General features: G+C 37.7%; 1 long non-coding RNA gene across 1 annotated transcript in view; it reads right to left on the bottom strand.

Moving 5' to 3' along the window:
- LOC128315285 (uncharacterized) overlaps positions 1 to 18,674 on the bottom strand; it is a 37,863-nt gene extending 19,189 nt beyond the window's left edge. The window contains exons 1-4 of the long non-coding RNA XR_008297952.1: positions 18,367 to 18,674; positions 11,162 to 11,257; positions 7,023 to 7,160; positions 6,653 to 6,852 (exon numbers count right to left, since the gene is read on the bottom strand). This is a non-coding gene — a long non-coding RNA (uncharacterized LOC128315285). The remainder of the gene's footprint in view (positions 1 to 6,652; positions 6,853 to 7,022; positions 7,161 to 11,161; positions 11,258 to 18,366) is intronic.
- Between the last annotated feature and the right edge of the window lie 3,136 nt (positions 18,675 to 21,810).

Genomic DNA, 21,810 nt, shown 5'->3' on the forward strand with positions numbered 1-21,810 from the left:
TAACAAAGAAAGTGAATTTGTAGTTACAATTCTTCCAATAAACAAACTCTAAAACCTGCTAGCTTCACTGGTGCATTGTATTAAACATTTGAGAAACAAATAATAACAACCTTACTTGAACTCTTTCAGAAAATAAAAAAGGATGTAACCTTCTCGGACTCATTTTAGAAGACAAGCATCAGGAGCGCCTGGGTGGCTCAGTCGGTTAAGTGTCCGACTTCGGTTCAGGTCATGATCTCACAATCCGTGAGTTCGAGCCCCGCACCGGGCTCTGTGCTGACAGCTCAGAGCCTGGAGCCTGTTTCAGATTCTGTGTCTCCCTCTCTCTCTGCCCCTCCCCTGTTCATGCTCTGTCTCTGTCTCAAAAATAAATAAACATTAAAAAAAAAAAAAGAAGACAAGCATCAACCTAAAACCAAAGGCTGACAAAATTAAATACAAGAAAAATTATTTAACTATAATTTTGCATATAGATGAAAGAGTCTTAAGAAAATATTAGGAGAAGAAATCCAGAAATACAGATAAATAATATACATAATAATCAGGTAGGACTTTTCCCAGGAAGACAAGAATCAATAAGTAATTCACCATATTAACAGGGTTTTAAGAAAGGAAAAGCCATATTATCTTTATAGATGCAGGAAAAGCATTAAAAAAAACACATCTATTCATAGTAAAAATCTAAGCAATTAGAAATAGAAGAGAACTTCTTCAAACTGATAAAAAGCATCCTTAACCTAGATCTAACATTCATATTTACGTGGTTAATAACAATACTCTTTCCCTAAGATTGGAAACAAGGCAAGGATATCTACTGTCACCACTTCTTTTCAACACTGTACTAACTCTCCAGAAATGACATGACTATGTTAAAAAAATCTCAATAATCAAAGAAAAAGATAACACTAAGTGAATTTAGTACGGTGGTAGTACAAAAAGGTCGATTTGCAAAAACCAATTATATTTTTACACACTAACTTCACACAGAAATGAAAGTAAGCAAACAGTACCATTTACAACAGCATTAAAAAGCAAAATGCTAGCAATAAATTTAACAAGGGACAGGTAAGATCTTCACACCAAGAACCATAAACCATTGCTGAGACAAATTTAAAAATACCTAAATGAATGGAGAGTTCTACCGTGTTCATACCTCAGAGGAATCACTATTAGTAAGAGGTCATTTCTCTCCAAACTGACCTGTAGATGTAAAGCAATCCAAACAAAATTCCAGTGAGTTTTTAGCTGAAATCTGTAAATTGACTATATGGAAGTCAAAGAATTTGGAATAGCAAAAACAAAACAAAACAAAACACTGAAAAAAAATGAAGTTGGAGTTTTTTTGGTTTTTGTTTTTTGTGTTTTTTTTTGTTTTGTTTTGTTTTGCTTTTTTTTTACTATCAGGTCTCAATACTTGCTATAAAACTACTGAAAGACAGTGCAATGTGGGCATAGGAATAGACTAATAGATCAATGACACAGAAAAGAAGCCAGAGATCAACTCATATATACATATTCAATTGATATTCATAAGGATACCAAGGCAATTCAGAGAAGTAAAGGAAGGTTTTGTTGTTGTTGTTTTTCGTTTTGTTTTTTTGTTTGTTTTTTTTTTTAAACAAATGGTGGTGGTACTACATATCTGTATGGGGGAAAATTTCCCCCCAGTGTCATACCATATCCCAAAATGATGTCCAGATGATCACTGGCAGGATGAACAACCCAAAAACCGATAGCATAATGTATGCACTTGTTGAAACTATGTTGTACACCTGAAACTAATGTAATATATGTTAAGTATACTGGAAGACAGAATATTTTAATAATCCTGAAGTAGGCAAAGATTTCTTACTGAGGACCAAAAACACTAAAGCAAAGTGAAAAATATATAATTTGAATTTCATCAAATTAAAAACTGCTTATCAAATGATACTCTTAACAAAGATAAAAATGCACAGAGTAGGAGAAAATATTCTCAACACAGTATCCAAGTACTTGCATCCAGAAGGCAATATAGAACACTTACAATTGAAGAATAAAACACAATTTAAACATGGGTAAAAGACTTGAACAGATACTTCAGAAAAATAAGGTATATAATGTTCAGTAAGCACATGAAAAGATGTTGAACATCTTAAATCATTAGGAAAACAGAAATTAAATTCACAATGATAAACCAGTTTGCACACCATCAACACCAAATGTTGGCAAAGATGTGAAGCAAGGGGAACTCTAGTACATTCAAGTGGGAGTGCAACATGATTCAACTGATTTGGAAAAGTGTCAGTATCTTATAATGTTAAACATATACCTAATAGCATATAACTCAACAATTCCAAATATTTACAACAAAGGATTTGCAAAAAAAAATGCTCATGTAGCTTTGTTCGTAACAGTAGAAAACAGGAAACAATCCAAAAGACCATCAACAGGAACAGAAGAAACAAATCACGGTATATTTATTCAACAGAATGTTACCCAGTAATAAGAATTAACTAATGATATACACAAAACACGCTTGAATCTCACTAATAGATAGTATACAAAATAGACAAAAGAATGATTTCAGGTTTCCATTTATACAACATTCAAGAGCAGGGAAAAAAAATGTATACCTATAGAAATTGTATGTGAATGCCTTTGAAAGCAAAGACTAATTACAAGTTGAGGGAAGAGGAGTGCCTGGGTGCCTCAGCTGGTTAAGCATCTAACTCTTGGTTTTGGCTCAGGTCATGACCTCATGGTTTGTGGGTTCAATCCCCACGTCAGGATCAGAGCTACTGACGCAGAACCTGTTTGGGATTCTCTCTCTCTCTCTCTCTCTCTCTCTCTCTCTCCCTCCCTCCCTCCTCCCTCCCTCCCTCTCTCAAAATAAATACATAAACTTAAAAAAAAAAGAAGTTGGGGGAAGGATTTTCTGGTTGAGATGGTGGTTATGTGGGTATAGACATTTGTCAAAACTCATTAAATTATGTATGTAAGATCTGTATATTATAAAAAATTTACCTCAATAAAAATATATTCCTTTTGAAAATCCAAAAAGGAGGAAGGAAGAGTAACCCAGTGAAATGTTGTAGAATTGAGAGACAAATGTTTAAAGTCTATTTGAACATAAAGATCATAAACTTTTAGCTATAACCCAAAAGGAATAATGAATCAAAGAATACAGGTATAAGTTTCACTGTGCTTACTTAGCACATTAACATTTCAGCTGATTCTTCAAATAAAATATAGTAACTTGTTATAATGTTTAAATTCTTGTGACTGACATCCCATGATCTATAAATTCATATATAAATCCACAAATAATGTAGAGTAGTTCCTTGATTTAACTTACTAGTCTGTAAGAGTTTGGAATAAGAGATTAACCCTCAAAACTGGAATGTGAAATTCTATCAATGTTTTATGAATGTTTCTCCTCTAACAAATATATTTATAAGGTTTAAATCTACTATCGGTATTAGTGTTGGGCATCTATAGAAATCTAGGTGAATGACAGCACCATGTAGAAATCCATAAAATATAATTTATGTTTTAAGATGATATCATGCGGTCCAGTTTGCAAAGGAGAGGACATTCTGAATCAAGCATGGGTTGTGAAGAAGGAGCTAAATAGTGTTATTTATTTCAGAGTGGAAGAACTTGAGATTTTCTATTTCCTAATATGGAAAGTTAAAAAAAAAAAAAAAACTTGAGGATGTATGAATTAAGACCTGCCTCTTGATCTATAAAAGAAACCTAGGTGTGGATTTCTCTGGCATATATAAAAGAGCAAAAAATAGCTATACCTGAAATATTACTCATGCAAAAAATACTACTACAATATAAAGAGGGTTAACATCCTGTATTGAGAAGCCAAAAGTCAAGTACTAATGATGAGAACTAAAGCTAAGTGAACTTTCACGATGGATGGGGATAAGCTTGAAGCATCTGAAGTTTCCATGATTCACTGTGATTGAAGTCTTTATTTTTTTCCTCTAAAATTTTTTCTCTTAATTTCTTTTCTTAATTTTTTTATGTTTTTATTTTATTTTTGAGAGAGAGACAGAGAGCGAGCAGGGGAGGTGCAGAGAGAGAGAGGAAGACACAGAATCCGAAGCAGGCTCCAGGCTCCGAGCTGTCAGCACAGAGCCCGACACGGGGCTCGAACTCGTGGATGGTGAGATCATGGCCCAAGCTGAAGTCAGACACTTAACCGACTGAGCCACCCAGGCACCCCTTCTCTTAATTTCTAACTTTTTATCTTAGTACTAGAGAAACTAACAACTTCTCAATAGATGTATGATGAATGAATACATGAAACAAATGGGAGAATGGATAAGGAAGAGAGAAAGGGCTGCCATGGTGTGACTCCGGAAGAATGGCAGTACCCCGGCCACAGATGAAACCTTGAACTTGAGAATGGTCGACACTGGAGAGGGTCTTCTCACAGAATCAAACAATAAGTCCTAAAATTGGACACCTAACCCCTGCCCTCAGAGAAAATACTTCAATGGAATGTCCCTTCCCAGTGTTATCAGGCTGAGAGTATTTGGGAGAATTTTCACCTGTGTCATCAGATGCTCTAGCATCAGAATCAGAAAATCAGCTTTAGCAGGCTGGCAGATGCCCTTTAGAGTTCAATGTCAACAATGCTCCCTATGGAAAGGACACTGGTTCTGGGATAATGAAATGGACATGAATAATCACCTGATAAGGAGAGAGAATAGGCGGGCAGGCTCAAGTTCTAATTTAAAGGTATGTCCTTCAGAAGTCTGTCCAATGTACAATATCATTTTTATTGCATGGAATTACATTGGTAGAACCTTGGGGGAGCTACATAAAAAAATTCTTCCCATAATCCTCCAGAGATAAGGCTTTTCTTTTTCAGCTCAGAAATTCATATTCCGGTAAATTTCAGTTTGTTTATTTGCAGCCTATCAAAGATAATGATTTCATCCTTTGAGTTCTAGGCTCACTTTCTTCTTTAAGTCATGAGGATATTAATTTTCTTTTGGACAGAGCAAGGAAATTGAGGTGATCTTATGGTCCCTCAAAAGTAACAACTACTCTCCAGCAGAGACGCTGGCTTCTGTCTTGTTTGAGCAAATAAGTCGCATAGTCTGGGTTTGATTTTTCTCCTTTGAAAACTAATATCATTAGAATCAAATGGCAGTTTTCAGGGTAGGTGTGTAGATGCTAGCCCTCTGTAGTGCTGAATAACCAACTGCACTGTCAGAATTTTTTTTAAGATATTGCTATTTATAAGACCTGTATTATAGAGGACAAAGGGGGAGCATTTTTCATCAACAGCTGGAGAGTCCACACTCTAGTTCCTAATCCACCAGAACTAGGATCTCTTGTGTATATGAGAACATACAACCTCAAACCTCCACCCACGGCCAGCAGTGAACAGGGTACTCTTCTCTCAGCAGCAGAGGGGAAGGTTGACCTCGTAATCATAAGTCAGCAACTTAGAAAAGGCTATTTAAAAAGGGTCTGCTAAGATACACATGGAAGACGCCACACCATCTATATAGTAAATATTAAAAAGTAAATTGTTGTTATCAGTAAAGGGGCCACAGTGTGTTTCTAGGGGATAATAATCTTTTTGTTAGTTGAGATTTTCATGTTTTGAATATGTGACATAAAGTTCTTCTTTGGAAACCATTCATCACTTTAGTGATTCTTTAAGCGTAAAGGGTCAGGTTCAAAGAATTCTGGTAAACAGTGCTTCCTACCTTGAAAAGTGTACGTTAGCAAGCTAAAGGTTCTCTGTAAACTGTGTTGAACTCTGTGCTTCCCAAACATGTTTAACCACGCAACCCATAACATGTACTTGCCTAACACGGAAATAGCCTCCTTAGAACCATCTTTGGAAAATGTTTACCTTAAATGATTTCTAAGATCAGATATATATTCTGAAAAGAGGCTAAACCTGAGTAGCCTTTGTTGTGCAGACTTCTAAACTAGTGCAAAAATAACTGAATAGTATTTCAATGGTTCCTTATATTCTTAATATTTCCTCTCTCAAATACGTTTTCATTGATCTCCACAGCTCCACAAAACAAGTTTTATCTTAAAATTGAGTATTACCATTCCAACTTGACGCCAGGAAACCACAACACTCCAAAGACTTCTGCAAATGATTTCGGTGGAAAATCATCTGACATCAGAACAATAGAGACAATGGCTCAGTTTGCAAGACCTTCTCTGGCTAGAGCCACACCACCCTTCCATGTCCCCAAGATGCTAACTCCTTGAAACTGCCACCCAAAATCTCCCTCTGCTTCCCACATAGGTGTGTGCAGTTACTGCCCTTGTGCTCCAAATGACTACTGCTTCCCTCACTCCCTCAATATTTGAAGAACTGCTATACTATGAGAACAGCACTATTTAGAATTAGGAACTCCTGAGAGCCAACCCTTACTCTGTAAATCATCAACCTGAGGACCTTCTTAGTTTCTTTTTGTAATTTCATGTACTCTTCTGACAAAGAGAAATAGGACATTTATGCCTCCCAGGGACAACAGTGTCTTGATAAGGAAGAGAGACATTCAGTAGTCTGATTTTCCCTTCACCACCACCCCCGTCATTTTCTTACACCATAATCTGAATTGCAAACAACTGAAAATAAAGATGACCCTGATATTTATGGTAATGAAATCTTTACCTTGGAAAATAACGGCAACTAGCTTAAGAAGAAGAGCCAACATCTCCGAACCACCATTACCCAGAGCACTTTCTGCAAAATGTAATCTTCACTACAGGACAAAAGCAGTATTTTCCAAGACTCTGTAGGGCTTTTGTCACTATAATGGTATAGAGGGCTTTGCAATGGACTCCCATTACTCAGGTAGAGAGGCCTGTGGACTATACACAGAAAGGAGTCGGTAAGTGAAAAAAGGCCAAAAACCACACGGCTTCAGTGAAACCCAGTAGCACTGTGTAGTGCTACGTTGAAAAACAAAGGGTATTCATTCGTTCATTCATTCATTCATTCATTCATTCATTCATTCATAAAATATATACTGACCACCTACCAGGAGCCAAAGGAGTAAAGGAAATTGTGGTTTGTCCATCTATATCCTCAACTGCTGCCAGTTCAGGAGGCTGTCTTCCTATGTCCCAGAGGGCAGTGGGGTGGCCAACACCAAAGCGAACAGTGGCTCATGGTGGCACTGGAACAGTAGAGGGGCATGTGGACTGGCATGAATGTGAGACCATCTCACTTCTTACTGGATAAGCCAAGAGGTTAATTATTCTCCCTCAAAGAGGGGCATACAAATTCAAAAGGATTCTTAAAGAATGAGTCTGGGTGATTGATTTTTTTTTTTTTTTTGGTAGAAGAAACTCCAGAAAGTTAAGGCTCACGTACTGTGTATTGTTTAGCAAAACATGGCCACTTTATTATCATTCTTACTGGATGTATATTACACTTAAAATTAACTATTTCTTAGGAAAATTATGTGGCATAGCACTGAATGCTAGGTGTCAGAGAAGTGGAACTATCTGTTTTATTTATGTCAAACTTATTTGTCACAAAAGCCAAATCTGAAATAAAAGATTTTCAGTTCTTTCTTTTGATGTTGGATTGAAACAAACTTCCCCCAAATTACTGGTGGCTTAGTGTGTAGGCAGTGCAGTCATGAGTGTTTTACTTAATGTATGGTTTGTTTTGCAAAGACTTTTGAGCATTTAAAAGGAATGTTCATGAATTTCCAAATGCTATGTTTGCTGTAGCAAGAGACTCAGAGTAATCATTACCTCCAGCTGTGATTTCCATCTTCCCCACCGCTGCACCCCTGTGTACTTCTTTTCTATTTGACAGACATTCTGCATTTTTAGCCTCCCTGACGATAATTACGTAGTTGGTGAGCAGCAACCATTAAGCTTAGGTGCATTTAGTTCCTACTTAGCCCCAATTATATGATCATGAAGCACTTCATGAGGTAACACAAAGTCAAGCATTATGACAATGTAAAACTAGGAATTTAAATGAAAATGGAGGGGAAAAAAGTTATTTTGAATGAGGTAGAAGACAAAACACATCTTTTTATAGAGGTCCTTTTTTGATAGATGTTACCTTACAACAAATTATTTGAACATAATTTATGAAATTACCGTTCAGCCACATATGTAAGCTATAGCAAAATGTGTATGAGATTTTTGCCTTTGGAATCTTTTTCTTTCTTAAATATTATAACATTTTAACAATATTGTCCCCCAAAAGTTACTACCTAGTAACTGCAGAGTTTATTTTGTTTTTTGGTTTTGGGGGGAAGGCTCTCACAGTGCTTATTATCCCATTTTAAGATCTATGCAACATCTCCTTCATAGTAGTTTAGCAATAAAACATAGTATCATTTAGATGTAATTCTATATTAATTTCCTTGTAATATGCAAATAAAGCCAGAAGCTCATATACTAAAACTGTATAGCAATGTCTTCAGCAGGCATATTAGGTGTAACTGTGTGTGTGTGTGTGTGTGTGTGTGTGTGTGTGTGTGTGTGTGTGTATTTTAGCTTACGTTCTCGGGAGCCAGACATAGCTAATCCTAGTAATGATTATTTCCTTACTTTTCACTGTTTTTTTTTAATAGAAATATTGTTAAGGAAACTCTTAATAAGAAAAACAACAGGTAGTATTTTTTTTAATCCAGCGAATTCCAAATTAACTTAAGGAGTTGTGAGAATGCATATGATACACACAAAGACTCTTCCTCAAAAAAATATTAGACCTAACATTCAAATGTCAAATGATACAGCGGACCTAAACGTATTTCTCATTAGTCCCTAAGTTACACAATTTGGAATTTGATGGATAAAAAAATACTACCTCTTGTTTTTCTTTTTTTTTCTCTTAGTTTATTTATTTATTTTGAGAGAGAGAGAGAGAGCAAGCGGGGAAGGGGCAGAGAAAGGGAGAGACAAAATACCAAGCAGGCTCTGCACTGACAGTGCAGACAGCACAGGGCTCAAACTCACAAACCATGAGGTCATGACCTGAGCTGAGATCAACAGTTGGATGCTTCACCAACTGAGCCACCCAGGTGCCCTGATACCTGTTGTTTTTCTTATTAAGAATTTTCACTGTGGGGTGCCTGGGTGGCTCAGTCAGGTAAGCATCTGACGTTGGCTCAGGTTATGATCTCCCAGTTTGTGGGTTCCAGCTCCACACTGGGATCTCTGCTGACAGCTCAGAGACTGAAGCTGCTTGGGATTCTGTGTCTCCCTATCTCTGCCCATCCCCACCCCCCCACCCCCCACTTATGTGTGCTTTCTCTCTGTCTGTCTCTCTCAATGATAAACATTAAAAAAAATTTTTTAAAGAGTTTTCACTGAAATAGTTCAACCAAAAAAAATGCAGTAACAAGCAAGGATATAATCATTACCACTAACAGCTATGTCTAGCTCAGAAGAAGTCTGATTCTATTATGTAGCTCTTTGTTACATAGAATTCAGATGTTAATCAGAGAGAACCAAAAAACCTGCATACATATTCTCTAGATATTAGGATTACAAAGACACAGCTTTGGAAACAAAAGGATGGAAAATAAAAAAATAATATCTTGGTATCTTGCAGTTCAAAATTGTAAAGAAATTTCATGGGAACAAATGTGCTCTTGAATTGTATATTTCTATTAATTGTATATTTCTATTAAAATATATATTAAGAATATATTTTTTTTTGGAGTTTGGGATTAGAAGACAGGTCAGAGCACAAAATGGAGAGAGGCCTTTTGCCTCTCCTGTGCCGCATCCATATTTTATATAGGAAGCACATGAACTTGGCAATCACCATCTTTGCAGATAAATAAAATAAAAAAATATATTATTGAGTCAAGATACTGTAATTTATAAGAAATCTGGGGCTTCTGTACCAAAATTCTTATTATTTACCAGGCATCTTTCTGTCCACAACACAGTAAAATTTTCTTCTTTTGGGTCCCTTCCCAATGGCTGTAAGAAATTGACCGAATAGAAAATAGTGGGAGAAGCCAAAGTGAGATGAGATCCAAGCAATCATTACTGAACCATTTTCTAATGGGAGCTAACATGTTATCCCTAATAACTTTATCCTTCATTTACATTCATGATCTCTTTATGTCAACCATCTCTACCATCCCTTATTATATTTATATGTATTTACAACTTTTCTAGAACTTAATTATTGTGGACCTGTGCTGCCTTTTAGATATGATGAATTCTAATTTCTTATCAGTCCCATGGTCCTTCTGTTGTAATCTCAAATGTAGGAGTAATTCCTTCATGAGTAATAATAGTCACAATTCAAAGCACTTAAGTTAATCTCGTATCTCCTATACTTATAATGCTTTTTGGGGGATTCACTCTTGGAAACTTACTTGACACCAAAAATTACCAAAACTGATTACCAATATGAATAGAGAGAAAATAGGTTAGAATTTAGAAGTCAAAAACTTTTTTAAGTATATAAAATTGACCATAGAACCAATGAAATCCAGTTCAGGGTGCTTCCCCTTTAAATCTCCCTATAGTAAATACCACAATTTTTTCTTACTCCAACATACATTCAAATTTAGAGCCATCCATCTTAAAACTTCTATTGCTGATATACATAAGAAAACAGAAAATCTCTGAATGTCAAACTGCAGAATTAGTTTATCTAATGTCCTTCATATTGCCAAGTGTGAATGTATCACTGAGAGCTTGGTGGTGGACATTACTGGGGAGAGGAAGACCATTACACCGAACAGCCCTCGAAATTGATATCCACACGTCAAATTGCCTCAAGTCTGTAGATGTGGTTTTATTTATTTATTTATTTATTTATTTATTTATTTATTTATTTTTAAATTTTTATTTTTTTAGATGTGGTTTTAAAGTATACTTCACGGTCCACTATATGGTCCAAATATATTTCACAACTCCTCAGAAAAACGGTCAGGACTTCATAACTGGCTGAAATGCTAATTTTCTCTAAAATATATGTATGAAGTCCAAGGAGAGCTCCACTCAATAGGTGTGAGTCAGAAGTCTACGTTTCTCACTGTGGTCGCTAGGATTGCCTCACGGAGCCTTTCCAAGGGAATGTCACTGAAGAGAAACCATCACCAATGGACTAAAGGACAACCTGATCTCTTCAGGCACACTAGCAGGCAGGAAAAAGGAAGCAAGGGGCAAAATCAGGGCCACATACCTCACTCTAGCCTGTCAGTGTTCTCCTCGGGCTTTGATGTCCACATTAAAGCCATATCCTCCATCCTCATTTTACAGATGGGCACATTCAGTTTCACTGTGGGGAAGAGAATCCACCTGAGATCAAGCCTTTAATCCTGGGCTAGTATTAAAACCACACCCGACCCCTCCTTGGAAAATATGCATTAGAATTAGGGAGAGACCTGTATTCAGTAACAGACTCAGTTCCACTCAAAGTTCTCTCTAGACTGGCAGAAAAGTAAAAGTGCCATTTTTTGAGGGTTGCCATGATTTTGTCACTCATGAATTTTAATTTTTCTATAACATTTTATTAGAAAAGTTTTAAATTCACCCTTTTTCTGACAGAAAACAAGCAGCTATGTTGTTTAAATACAAACTTACATAAGGTGTCTTTAGTTAGAGTTCAATATTTAGTAATAAAAATAAAGGGAAGTCCCCTAAAACCATTTACCAGTGGGATATAGATTTTGTTTCCTTCAATTTAAGAATGAAGTTCTTACTTTCAATAAAGTATCACAGACCATGTAGCAATATCTTGTACTTTAAATCTCTTAACCAGGCTTCTAGAGAAATAATGGATCTGAATGCTGTGTCTTATCAGTGAAATACATTTCATGGTAAATTCAGAAAGCAAGCATTGAGCGGAACAGATGTATGGTCTTTAAGGGCCATTTATTATACCAATCCTATTAGAAATAATAATAATGCAGCTTTTCTCTCTTAATAATATTTTGATCCTTGTCCTTTTGCTACACATAATACCATAAGTTAATACTTTACATGAAAATCCATTTCCAGAACAATCCTATTGGGCTGCTGTACCGTAGTAAACTCTAATCTCTGGAAGAGAGGGAAATTGCCAGAAGGGATAACAAGGTCTACCCTTTAAATATAGGCTGCTATTTTCTTTTCCAGTTAGTAGAGGAAAAGAGGGAATCAAGGGGACACCTTTCAAAATATTTATTAGAGTACCAAATAAAAGACTAAAAATAAGGATAATCCCCCCAAATAGAAGACCAAACCACCCAAGCCAGGGATAGTGACAATAGATGGCATTTTATTCAAATGAATAAATGAATTCTAAACAGGAATACAGCACATAATGAAAGATGACATTACAGCCTTAAAGAACCTTTCAATACAAGGCAATTTATAAAGATATGGGTATATATATTCATGTGGTGCAGTATTTTTCAATTATTTTTTACAAATAGTTGTATAGCTTCCTCCTACACAAACATTCATAGGGCACAGGTGAATCACATTAACAGAGGAAAGGCTATTACAAACAATGGTGAGAGCAGTTTGCTATTTCCCCACCATCTCCCTCACTCCAACTCTTCTACAAAAGGGAAAAGCAGAGACAAAAACATTTCTAGAAAACAGAGCCCAGGGGGGATATCTCATCCTACAGGCATCCATCCCTCTCATTCATTCCGTAAATACTTACTGAGTATACACTATGCAGACAAGCGGCTAGGGCTGGGGATACAAGGTGAATACAGTTCCTGCCTTCAAGGAAATTATTGTCTAGGGGGAAGAGAAATCTACAGACCATTACAATACAGCACACTAAACTCTCCCCTTTGTCAAAAAGCTGAGAGCACTTGGAATTAGAAAAGGGTCTGCATGCAGGGGGAGCAAGGGGGCTGGTGTAAATGCTCTAATTCCATGTATCATTTTAGATCAGGGAATGCAGTAAAATATTCCACAATCACCTGGCTCTCCAGACCCTCTCCCCACTCCTGCATTCTCCCCATCCACACCCCCCATATACTCCTAACATAGGCCCCAAGACAGCTGCCCCAATTTGTTGTGTCCTACAGATAGTTCTCCAAAAATAAGCAGTTAAAATCATTCTGGGAAAAATTCAATTGAGTACAGCTCCTAGCCTCCCAAACCAGTAACAGAAACTAGTAAAGCAGAAGTAAACTAGTAAAGCAAACTAGTAAAGCAGAAGTTTCATCGGAGACATTAGATTAAATAGACATGAGACACCAAAAGCAAGATACAAGACCAACAAATAAATTTTCCAAGGAAATTGGCAAGTATAATATAAATTTAAAATGGTTTTGTACTTAAATCCAAATTAAGAATATGAATGAGCCAAGTGAGAATTTGGGAGGAGGATTTACAGGAAAGATTTGTACCGCAAGAGGGATCCTATAGAAACCATGTACCCCAGAGGGAGAGAGGGAAGACATTCCTCTTCAACTCAAGTCAAAAGGGAGGAGGTTCAAAAGGGCCTCTCTTCACACTGAAGATGACCCAGTAAACTAGCATCTGTCTTCCACCTAAGAGGTTTAGTAAACAAAGAGATGGGCCAGAGAGTTACTTTGATGGTGCAGAATGAGAGTTGCTTTTGTATTGGGATTGGTCTGCCCTCCCAGAATTTATATGGGCAAAAAGTATACAAGTGTTTTCTTTGACCAGGAGTGGTCCTTAACAAAAGAGAGCACAAACCATTAGAACGAGGGGGACAACGGAAAACAAGAGGAAAAAGCAGCACTCACAGCAGCGGAAGTACCATCCTTTGTGCCTGGCAAGGGCGGTGTTGTGGGGGGCATGCTCTGGGAACCAAGAATAGCACCATTCCGAGTCAACTCTAGACAGCCACCAGGCTACCAGGGTGAAATGCCAGTGTGTGACACTACGAATCAAGAAAACCTTTCTTACACAATGTTTTCCTCTGTCCTGAGCATTCAGGGAGAGAAAGAAAATAGAGCAAAAGAGGAAAAGGAGGAATCAATAAAAACCCTGAAATAAGGATGCCAGGGGGAAATGTTCACAAGCTGGGGAAAAGGGCTAAAGAAAGACTGCTTCTCCTTTCAGTATCACACTGGAGCAGTGGTTAACACGCTTCCCCAAGAGGAATCATTATGTCACTTACTATCTCTATTGTTTAGGGCCCAGACTCTAGAAGTGAACATTAACTTCACAGATTTCTTTCCACGAGAAAATATAACCCAAAAGGTACAGTTCTAGGACAACCTGTTATGAATTTAGGAAACTTAGTTCAGTTTTCTTCACCTTAGTGACTATACGTGTTCCAGAAACGCTCTTAAACCATTTCTATCATGCTGCTCATTTCCTCATTAATGAGTTACATAACTGTTTGTCATGTGCTCACTTCACAATTGCATGAGAGCCATGTTTTAAACTCTTAAAATATATTTTGCTGGAGAGGGGTGTCTGGGGTGGCTCCATTGTTTGGGCATCTGACTCTTGGTTTTGGCTCAGGTCATGATCTCACAGTTTGTGAGTTTGAGCCCTGTTTCAGGCTCTAAGCTGACAGTGCAGAGCCTGCTTGGGATTCTCTGTCTGTCTGCCTGTCGGTCTCTCTCTCTCTCTCAAAATAAGTAATAAATAAAAAAAAAAAAAATACTTTGCTAGAGACACTGTTTCTCTGTGTTTCTCATTGCCAACCACGGCCTGCTGCAGAACTCCAGCCAACAAAAGAGAGAAAATTTAACTAGAATTCAGCTCCAAAGTTTTCATTGGTACATATGGCTGGTCCTTCTAATTTCCGAGCTGAAGCCATATTAACAATGCAAAGTGACTTTAAGAGTTTCAGTAACCTGAGGATGACCATAAATGTCACGTACCTGTCAAAATGTCCTTTCCAACGATAGGAATGCTGCCTTCAATATATTTTAAAGTAAAGCAGTAACAGAAAATAAAAATGTCTTTGATAAAAATCCCATGGGTTCTGTTTGTTCTGCTTACCTTAAGCTACACTACATTGTAGTCTTCTAAAACTACAGGATGATAGAGAGCTTCACATGGCCCACTAGGAGGAAATCAGAATATATATTTCTTCATTCTTCATTCTTTTCTCCAACCATGATGTCTCGTTTTTGGTTAAAAAACAGTTTTATATAGAATTTATATATATTTCTTTTAAATACACATGGCATGTTTATTTTTTATCTTTTTTTTAAGGTTTATTTATTTATATTTTGAGAGAGCGAGCGAGCACTAGCAGGGGAGGGGCAGAGAGAAGGAGAGACAGAATCCCAAGCTCCTGGTGTGGAGCTTGAACTCACAAACCGTGAGATCAAGAGTCAGATGCTTGAAGACTGAGCCACCCAGGCACCCCTTTTTTAATCTTTTTTAATGCTTATTTATTTTTGAGAGAGACAGAGATAAAGCACACGCGAGCAAGTGGGGAGGGAGAGGCAGAAAGAGAGAGAGACAGAGGATCTGAAGGAGGGTCTGCGCTGACAGCAGAGAGCCCTGCACGGGGCTTGAACTCACAAACCGTGAAATGATCATCCCAGCTGAAGTCAGGTCACTTCACCAACTGAGCTACCCAGGTGCCCCTGCAGAGAGTATGTTTAAATTCAAAAGCACTATAGGTGCTAGAAAATATATTGTACTGAATCAGGTATTCATAAGAATATAAAAAGCAAGCTCCAAAAGTAATAATTTTCATCAGGACGATTTCATTTGAATTCTACTTCATCCAAATGATACCAATAATGTATTTTTCTTAGGCAATTATAAAAGCAGATGGAATCTTGTTATAGATTTTTGCATAGCAACAGCAAGATTTACTACAACCAAAGTTGAGATGACCTACAAAACCCAGCACAGCCTGTGGTATACAAGATTTTAACATTGTAATGCCCCAAACACAGACATTTGCATGAAATAAAATGCAGAACTATGAATAAATGAAATTGGTTAAAACACACTTTCATTAAATATAACATGTGATCATACAAAAACATTAATATACCTAATTCAATAAGAGTGGCAATGCATTGGGGCGCCTGGGTGGCTAATCTACGGCCTTCAGCTCAGGTCATGATCTCTCAGTTCGTGAGTTTGAGCCCCACGTCCAGCTCTGTAGCTGACAGCTCAGAGCCTGGAGCTTGCTTCAGATTGTGTCTCCTCCTCTCTTGGCCCCTGCCATGCTCATGCTCTGTCTCTCAATAATAAATAAACATTAAAAAAAATAAAGAAAAAAGAGTGGCAATGCATAATAACTTCATGTTATACATGGTTTACAGCTCACATAGAGTATGATCCCTGGAATCAAGTGTGAAAGTTGGGGTCTACACAGATTCAAGATTAACACAGAGTCAAGGTCTAAAACCACTTCTTACTGGCTGTAGAATTTGGGGAGAAGTCACTGATGCTATTTTAGCCCCCATTTCATCATAATGCCTACTGCAAAGTGTTTTGAGCACTAAATATAACAAAAACAATTTATGTGAATTACTCTATATACTTTTAAATCCTGTGTTCGTGTTCATTATTAGAGTTTCCATTTAGTGCATATTTTCTCTTCTTCGGGAAGGAGTGCCATTATAATGAAAGGTTCTTCCTGAACCCTAATAGATTATAGGGAGAAGACATAATCTGCCATCGCTGAAAGCTCCAATACAATTAAGTGAGGCTCTGACCTTGAGAAATGAAGAAGGAAATGGAGAACCATAAATGGAGGCCCCTCTGCTGCTGTTGCTTCTGAACAGCTTCTGCTCATTTCTGCCAGCAGAGTGAGAAAGCAAAGAATACATTACTCTCAGTGCATGCAAGAGAGAGCCAAGTGCAGCAGCTTTTACCCATGACAGGCAATGGTTCTCAGATAGCAGAGCTCCCAGCAAGACTCTTGGGTCTGAAGCCAGGCAGGCACCTCAGAGTTGTGGGCTGCAAAGAAAGCCCTTCTCCCCTCCTTTTTTTTTTTTTTACAGCCCTGAGTCCACTATGGACCAGCACCAGAGCAGCAGAAATTTAGGAGTTGAAGACCCATCATGCCGTGACACTGATATGTTGAGGGTGACAGAGTAGCCTCCGTCATATTTAGCTCTGAGTAACTGATAGAAAACAGCTGGATAACATCTTACTTTTCCAAACCACAGCACAGCATGGACAATAAATAGAGAAAGACATTAAAACTCAGGAAAAGACATTCTGATGAATACAAGTTTCCTCATATTTTAAGAAAATATCTTATTCTAGGGTGCCTGGGCAGCTCAGGTGGTTAAGTGTCTGACTTTGGCTCAGGCCATGATCTTGCCATTCCTGAGTTCCAGCCGTATGTCGGGCTCTGTGCTAACAGCTCAGAGCCTGGAGCCTGCTTTGGATTCATTCTCTCTCTCTCTCTCTCTCTCTCTCTCTCTCTCTCTCTCTCTTTCTGCCCCTCCCCCACTCATGCTGGCTCGCTCTCTCTCAAAAATAAACTCTAAATTTTTTTTTTAATAAAAGAAAACATCTTGTTCTTTGGGGCTACAAAGAAAATAAATGGGAAAAAACTTAAGTGATTTTGAGTCAAATTATTCTCTGGAGTAATAACTGATAAAACAACAAAAGCAAACAGACATTTAGAGTATTTATAAGCAGCAAATGGTAACTTTGGACTATTAAATAAGGTATCATGTTAAACTAGTTTCTCCTGCAGTTTAGAGAAACAGAATATCCCGAAAGGTAAACACTAAGTAATATAGCAGATGATATGCACATTGCAGATTCATAACTATTGTTTGAAACCATTCATAAATTTGCAAAACGGTAGATGTTGCCACTTTCTCAACGTGTCATGTTGTCCAAGAAGCCACCTCCATATACAACTAGCTTTTCAGCTTTGGAGAACAGCTACTCCTTATATGATTTGTGTAGTCACTCAACAATTTAAGAAAAAGTGTACACATCGTATCTAGCAGTCTCTATGTTTTGGGTATTAAACAAGGTCATATGAAAGTGATAAATTCCAGCCTGCAGCTGCTGGGCAAATAAAGTTGCCCGTGAGTCAAGTTCCATCTAAATATATGCACATGTATTTCTATTACAATTACATTTGCCCATACGACATCAATTATCTCAAGAGTTAAAGGGTATTTCTTCACACCCCTATAAAAAAAAATTACTCAGAGTAAATTATGCTTTCACCAAATCCCCAAATGTATTCAATATGCTCCAGGATAACATTCAGATTTCATTTAAAAGGACAGCTTCTAGACCCTGCCTTGAATGTTCCCTGCCATCATAACTGAGAAAATAATGGTTTTTACTGTCCAATACTATTCATGAGTGTGGGCTTTTTATCTCTCGTGATTTTGGTGATCAATATTGAAAGGAAATGACATTTTTGATCCAACATTTGTTCACAACTGTATCCATAGACCTAAGGAAAATACAATCATTTTTCCTTAATATTTTTTTTAAAAATAAGGATACTACCTAGTCATGATGTCTTCTTTCTGTGTGGGTGGATATCATAATTCCGGATTAAAAATAGAGATTCCAACCAACTATTATTTTCGTTGACCTCAGGAGAGTCCTGAAGGAAGACAACCATAATAAAAACGGCCATGGCGGGGCGCCTGGGTGGCTCAGTAGGTTGAACATCCAACTTCACCTCAGGTCATGATCTCACAGCTCGTGAGTTCGAGCCCCGCATCGGGCTCTGTGCTGACAGCTCAGAGCCTGGAGCCTGCTTCAGATTCTGTGTCTCCCTCTCTCTCTCTGCCCCACCCACTCGCATTCTGTCTCCATCTCTCTGAAAAGTAAATAAACAATATTTTTTTTAAATAGCCATGGAATGCAGGAATCGTGATGTCACCTTGCAGTCATGTGTCATTAAAGCAACTACAAAATGTAAAGTAGGAAGAGCAATAAGTTGGATCAGAGCACAGCTCTGCCCATAAGGAACGGCCTGACCCACTCCACTGATGGACCTCGAATCTGAAAAGGTGAACAAAGGTCATTTCAAAAGTCCTCTTAGTTTGAAAACCTTAATTTGGGTAAAGACAATGTTGACTTACACTACGACTTGCAAAAGTAGCAATAGCCACCCCCTCCAAAAATAACAACTTTTATGATTACTTTGCCCTCTCCCAGTAACTCCCAGTAACCTTCAAACATAGAAAGGCCACACATACCCCTGAAAAAAATGAAAACTGTCCTTGTACAATGAACTTCTAGCATATGAATAAGCACAATTTTAAAATTATGTCAATCCTATACAGTAATTTCACATGTGTATATAATTTATTATTTATGCATATACACACTACATATAACCTTCCCATTCTATTGCCTGTATTCATTTCTCCTAGGTACAAGCCAAGAGTCAGATGTTGAATTGAATACATGTTGATATAGTAAATAATAGATGGCTGCCAGCCATATGTTTCATGTTACAGAATATAGTATCCCGCATGGTGATCCACTACTATTTCAAAAACATTTTCTGTTCAGACATAATACAAACACCTCCTCTTGTTTACAGGACCTACAATCTGATTATGAGTTATAAACTTGGAACATTTAATGTTTAAGCTGCCTGCATTTAAATGTATAGCACAATCTGAATAACTAAGTGCATCAACCATATTAATTTGCAGTCCTGGTAGGAACTATAAATTCAGAGGAAAGTAATCAATTCACCAAGAAAATAATGTTGATCTCTTAGCCTTATATCATATTCATCCTGGGATTATTCCACTGCCATTCATCAGAAAGAGATACATAGCAGATGAAGCAGCAGAAACCATCAACCATTCTTAAATAGAAGCAATCTTCACACATGGTTTTCTAGAAAAAAATGTACTGAACAGGTTGTAAACAGAAAGAAAACACTGAGTCACTATACTTCTCAGTTCAGGGAATGAAACAAAAGCTTTTTCTTGGTATTCACTCCCCTCCCAGTTTGTGACAAGAAAAAGGAAAGGTGGGGCAGCTGGGTGGCTCAGTCCGTGAAAGGTCCGACTCAGTGTCAGCTCAGGTCATGATCTCACAGTTAGTGAGTTCAAGTCCCGCATTGGGCTCTGTGCTGACAACATGGAGCCTGCTTGGGATTCTCTTTCTCTCTTTCTCTCTTTCCCTCGGCCCCTCACCTGCTCTCTCTCTCTCTCTCTCTCTCTCTGCTCTTCCCCTGCACACTCTCTCTCTCAAAAATAAATAAACATTAAAGGAAAAGTAAAAAAGGTTAGTGGGATACCCTGTAAGCTACTAAAAGAGATCATTTCCTTTGCTCATGAAATGGTATTAGTGACTTATCTGGTGGCCACATGACCCTCTCCTCTATTACTAAGACCATCAATGGCCTGTGGTTTTAGTTTTATCACTTTCTAACTTAGATACTGTGCTTAGTACATGTGGAGTGGGTGTGTTGACAGGAGAAAGTCATGAGCATTGAGATATGACAGAATCCAGTGTAATAATGTACCAGGAAGTTTTCCACAGCCTTGCCATGAGCAGTAGAAGAGGAATCAGCCTTATCCAACCCCACTTTAGGAACGTGCCTGTGAGGACTTCTCCGAATGACAGCTTTCAAGGTGCCCTTCTACATAGCTTTTGATCTGCATCACCTTTGTCAGAAATCTGGAAATGTCATTCCTCAAAAGTACTTAAAAACTTTGAAGGAGCTGGGTTGCTCTTCTGGAAAACCAAGACAATACTCAAAAACAAATTTAATCGTCAGTAAATAGGCCTTTCAGGAAAGTCTAAGGTACAGACTATTGATTGAAAGGGAGCAAAGACTCAGAAGTTATGAAGGCCCATTTCTGAATGCTTGACTTGTTTTAAGAAGATGAAGGTGGAAATCAGGTAACTTGATATTTATACTTAGCTTTGTTATTAAGAAGGCATCAAAGCTGTTGGATACTTCTGTAGCTGGTGCAAAATTATAGTTGCTTTACCTTGAATTTATCAGGCAAAGGCCAAATAACCTTACATAATGAAGACTTAGAATAGGATAAAAATGCATTTGATTGCATTTTTATTAACTCAACTACCCACCTATTTTCAGTTTTCCTAATTCAGTTAATTTGTGAGGAGAGAGAGAATCTTGACATAGCATGGGTTTTGGTTTTTATTGTTGTTATTGTTGCTTTGTTTTTTGGTGTTTTTGCCTGTTTGTTTTGCCATTCAGTGCTCAGTGAACTAGAAACTGGAAAGATGTGCTCATTTTTAACTTAAGGTTATGAAAGATAGGGGAAGGCTGGACCCTACAAAACTCATGGCTACCTGAAGAAATGTCATTCCTCAGCACATATCTGAGAAGGAGACCCCTAAGAGACGTTTCCTCCAGCATAACTATCAGTAATTATCAATCCATTAATGAAAGGGCTGCCCACAAGCAATGAGGGAATGAAATCAATCTCCTTCGGCTTAAAATTCAGGCACTCTCTTTTTTCTCTTTTCATTGTGCCAGTTGCTTCCTGTCACCATTTACGCATAAAACTGGTATAAGGAGGGGCGCCTGGGTGGTTCAGTTGGTTGAGTGTCTGACTTCGGCTCAGGTCGTGATCTCGGGATTCATGAGTTCGAGCCCCACATCAGGTTCTGTGCTGACAGCTCAGAGCCTGGAGCCTGCTTTGGATTCTGTGTCTCCCTCTCTCTCTGCTCCTCCCCCACTCACACTCTGTCTCTCAAAGATGAATAAATGCTAAAAAAAATTTTAATTTAAAAAAAAACGTTACAAGGATTAGACTAGAGGTTAGAAGTTAGTGTTTCAGTCCAGGTTCAGGATAGCATTCAGGAACTTGCTTTAGACCATGTTGATTCCAGTACCTACAAGGGTAGGTTCCTAGAGGACATTAGTCCAGCATTCTCAAATTTTAATTCATGATCTACGCAAAACACAGATCTTCTTCCCAACTTTTCATGAGAGTTTCACCA

This window comes from Acinonyx jubatus, chromosome C2, assembly GCF_027475565.1.
Source record: "Acinonyx jubatus isolate Ajub_Pintada_27869175 chromosome C2, VMU_Ajub_asm_v1.0, whole genome shotgun sequence".
Classification (NCBI taxonomy): domain Eukaryota; kingdom Metazoa; phylum Chordata; class Mammalia; order Carnivora; family Felidae; genus Acinonyx; species Acinonyx jubatus.